At 43.1% G+C, this 4,606-nt stretch overlaps 1 long non-coding RNA gene across 1 annotated transcript; it reads right to left on the bottom strand.

The window, feature by feature from the left end:
* Positions 1 to 2,870: 2,870 nt before the first annotated feature.
* On the bottom strand, positions 2,871 to 4,073 carry LOC139154488 (uncharacterized). Its single transcript, XR_011556919.1, has 3 exons — positions 3,945 to 4,073; positions 3,192 to 3,378; positions 2,871 to 3,097 (listed from the first exon to the last, which is right to left on the bottom strand). It is a non-coding gene; the product is annotated as an uncharacterized lncRNA (long non-coding RNA).
* Between the last annotated feature and the right edge of the window lie 533 nt (positions 4,074 to 4,606).

The following is a 4,606-nucleotide window of genomic DNA, read 5'->3' as shown; positions in this document are numbered from 1 at the left end:
CGATTACCTTTTCAGGGATTCTAATTTTATCCACATTAATAGGTAAAATGAAGAGGGGGGGAATTGAAGATATGACAGTGGCCCTCTGGAGGCCGGAAATGACCTGTTTCCCAACTTCTGGTGGGCCCAGTAGGCTGGTGTTTCTCCCTCCCCAGGCTCCAAAGGCTTCCCTGGAGCCAGGGAGGGTAAAAACGCCCTCCCCCATCCTCCTGGAGGCTCTCTGGAAGGCAAAAACGGCCCCCCAGAGCCTCCGTGTGAGCCAAAAATCAGCTGTCCGGCACACACATGCGCATTGGAGCTGAGCTAAGGCAACGGCTTGCGTGCCAGCAGATATGGCTCCGCGTACCACCTGTGGCACCTATGCCATAGGTTCGCCATCACCGTTCTAGGGTTTCGGCATCTTTTTGGAGTTGGAGTAACCAAAACTAAGCAAAATAACAAAATATTCCAGGTCTGGCTTCATTAGTGCGATATAAAATGGCATTTTCACTTCTCATGATCTTGATGCTATCCCTCTCTTGATGCAGCCCGGGACTTCATGGGCTTTTTTAGCAGCTCCGGTTCACTGCTGGCTCATACTTCAGTGATGGTCCACTAGGACATCTAGACCCCTCTAGAACAGGGGTCTCAAACTTGCGGACAATAGTTTGCGGCACCCACCTCAATATCAAAGTTTAATGTTAGTGCGGCCCGAGTGTGATACGAATAGCACTTTTCAGTGTTGTGTGCGGAGTTGAATGTGGTTTCTTCAGTCTTCTATAACTGCTTTATTATTATTATTTATTTATTTATTTATTTATTTATTTTGTCCAATACACAATGAGGGTTTTAGTGGGTATATATCAATATACACATAGTAAAATACATGATGAAGGTTATAGAGGAGATACTCATAGTAAAGTATATCTAAGAAATAACAGAAAAGAAGATATAGGAATAGAACATATCAATGAAAGAATAGAAGAAGAGATATAGGAATAGAGGAAAGGTATAGGAGATATAGGAGAGCAATAGGACAGGGGACGGAAGGCGCTGACCTCTTAGGAATCTGGATAGGTCAACCGTAGATAATCATTATCATTTTCATTTTATTTATTTATTACTGATTTATTAATTTTTTTCTTATGAATTTGTTAATTTATTTTTATTTTTTAACACAAAATAAGGTGAAAAAATAAAGACATTTGATAACATTGGAATGTTTGTGTAAGAGATTTTCTTGTGGAAAACCTGATGCGGCCCAGTCTCACCCAGACTCTACCTCCAGCAGCCCCCTGGTAAATTGAGTTTGAGACCACTGCTCTGGAACAGTGTTTCCCAACCTTGGCAACTTGAAGATATCTGGACTTCAACCTCCAGAATTCCCCAGCCAGCATTTGCTGGCTGGGGAATTCTGGGAGTTGAAGTCCAGATATCTTCAAGTTGCCAAGGTTGGGAAACACTGCTCTAGAAGGATGGTTCTAAATAAGGGAAGGAATGCTGCCTTCTTCCTGAGGCTATGGTTCCCTTCATGCTCCCCATGATTGATTTTGAAAGCGATCCAATGTCTTGTTTTATGACGCCAATGTTCTTTGCTCACTTAGATCCAATTCTGTGTTGACTTTTTTAAAAAAAAAAAGGTCTAAGGAAAATATGTTTTGCACCAGGGACTCAACTAGGCTTCCTGCCATCATCTCATCATCCATTTATGAATACTTTTTCCTACTTAGCAGAGCCTTTTGAAAGGAGAGCACATGAATGTCAATGATACAAAACGAGAAACATACCTGAAATTGCTTTAACCTACCTATTGTTTTAACCTTTCGTTGACTTGAATTGGATCAGGATTTGTACTTTTGGAACTCAAAGCAATACACAAGCCAGCTCTCACCCAGAATATCCCGCCACTATCTGTATCCCAGCCCTACAATTAAAATTATTTGACAGCAAGAACAATTAATCAATGGAACAGTTTGCCTCCAGAAGCGGTGTGTCAACGTTCCAAATAACATCCGAGAAATAAACCGAGTGCAAACCTTGGCCTTCTCCCAAGTTCCAGTTTATGGTCAGAGCCATGTTGGTTAAGAATCCTGATACTAACTTGCCCTAATTTGCCCTCCACTCAGGTTAAGGTTCATCCCTTGCCCCCCCCTCCACCCACAAATTCATCACAGGGACCACTACGGTTCCCTCAATGTCCACAATGCTCCCATGTACTTCCAGCTAGTGCTGAACAAAGGATGACCTTGAATCTTCTGGAAATAATTTGTTGTGGCTAGTATCTTTCCCTCTCATGCAGTCGCACCTCCCCAATTCCCATTCTACTTGTGGCTGGCCAAAGTTTCTAACTCAGAATGATAGTTTGAGCCTGACATTGTGACTGTTTCATCATTGGAAGTTTTAAAGAAGAGACTGGACAGCCATGAAGAACCAATGTGGTACAGTGGTTAGAGTGCGGTACTGCAGCTACTTCTGCTGCCTGCTGGCTGTCTGCAATTTGGCAGATCGAATGTCACCAGGCTCAAGGTTGATTAAGTCTTCTAGCCTACTATCCTTCCGAGGTGGGTAAAATGGGGACCCAGATTGTTGGGGGCAGTTTGCTGATTCTGTAAACCACTTAGAGAGGACTATAAAAGCACTATGAATAGAATAGAATAGAATAAATAAAAGTGTGATGGGACACACAAGGAATTTGTCTTGGTGCATGTGCTCCAAGCGTTATGTAGTCTCAGTACTATTGTATTAGTTGGGAATATTATGTGCCTGAGTAGGGGGATGGACTAGGAGACTTCCAAAGCCCCTTCCAACTCAATTGTTATGTTTATTTTTACAGAAAAGAAAACTGAGATATAGTATGACAGTTGATTCCGAAGGGTTATCTTATAAAATACCTGCTCTCCATCTCTTTGCTGTGCACCACCATAACCAATAGGTTGAAACTATAAGGAAGTAGATTCTGGTTAGATAACAAGCAGGAACTTTGTAGTAATAAGAGCGGTTGAACAATGAAATAGGTTGCTTCAGTGGAGGTTTTGAAACAGAGTCCAAACAGTCAACTGACTAAAATTCTTTAGCAGATCCCGTGCCAAGCAAATCCTAGGTGACCTCCAAGATAGACCTAGGAAAAATAGTGACACTTTTCATCAACCTAGGTCTTTGGTAAAATCAATCAGGCATATTCTCAAAATCTGATTTGAACAATTAGAACATACCTAATCCTGTTCCGGTTAAGAGCGGCGTGCTCCAAGGCAGCATACTTGGACCAACACTCTTCGTACTCTCTATATATGACCACTGCAATCACATTACAAGCAAACTGTGTTCTCTTCGCCGACGATGCCAAACTTTTCAACACCACCGATAACACAGCTACTCTCCAAAAAGACCTTGACTCTGTGTCTGAAAAGAGCATTTGGAGACTACAATTAGTCCAGAATGCAGCCGCACGCACTGTTATGGGTGTGCCTAGCTTAAAGTGACCAGATTTTAAGATTGGGAAAGAGGGACACCATTGAGCGTGGCGGTGGGGGAGAGGAGGGGGGCTAAAGTCTGCGGAGAGGTGCTGCATACAAATCTAAATAATAATAATAATAATAATAATAATAATAATAATAATAATAATAATAACAACAACAACAATAATAAATAATAGTTTTGCCAAAAAAAATAGCAAAAAAATTTCTTTCTTTCTTTCTCTTTCTTTCTTTCTCTCTTTCCTTCCTTCCTTCCTTCTTTCTGTTTCTCTATTCCTTCCTCTTTTCTCTCTTTCTCTACCTCCCTCTTTGTTTCTTTCTCTCTCTCTTTCTTTCTCTTTCTCTCCCTCTTTCTTTTTTCTCTCTCCCTCCTTCCTTCCCTCCCTCTCTTTCTTTCTCTCCCTTCCTTCTTCTCCCCTCCCTCCTTCCCCCCCATGAACCCAGCCCCTTCCCTGGGGCTCAGTAGGTGCTCCGGCCCAGGAGCAGCTTCACCTGGAGAGAGAGGGCGGGGCTTCCACTCATCCTTCGGGCTCAGAGGCCGACGGGCAGGACATCTGCAGCACAGGAGCCGTCCGGCTTCGCTGCCCTGATGGTGCCCAGTTGGATGCAAAGGTGGGAGAGGAGGCGGGGTGGGGAAAATGGGCGAGCAAAGACCCTGCACAGCTGGCCGGAAGTAAGCACAGAGACCTCTGGCCAAGCTGGGTTGGGGCGGGGAGGGTGAGGCAGCATCGGAGAGCTCGGAATCCCCTCCCTCCAGCCTCTTCCCAAGGGGGCTGGTTGGGAGGGGAAAAAAGCGGGACATTTTTCAAAGGGCGCAGGATGCGGGACAAATAATGAAAAAGCATGACTGTCACGCTGAAAGCATGACTGTCACGCTGAAAGCGGGACGTCTGGTCACACTAGCCTAGATACACCCTCACAACTCCATCATGTTTTTTAAAGACTGCTTTATTATTGTTCTAGACAACTTAACAAAATGAAGAAGCTTTTTAAAATAAACGTTTGATCTGAAGAGTCCCAGCGCTATTGTATCTTCTTTTAAGTAACAGAAAATAATGTATACTTCCAGAAAGCCACATCAATTTTAAAGATTTATAAAAATATAACCTGAAATATAACAGTGTCCTGTTTTAGTATTAACATAAAGTAGCTGA

This window comes from Erythrolamprus reginae, chromosome Z, assembly GCF_031021105.1.
Source record: "Erythrolamprus reginae isolate rEryReg1 chromosome Z, rEryReg1.hap1, whole genome shotgun sequence".
NCBI classification, from domain to species: Eukaryota; Metazoa; Chordata; class Lepidosauria; order Squamata; family Dipsadidae; genus Erythrolamprus; species Erythrolamprus reginae.
The sequence above is the reverse complement of the archived record's forward strand: the minus strand, read 5'-3'. Positions and strand labels throughout refer to the sequence as shown.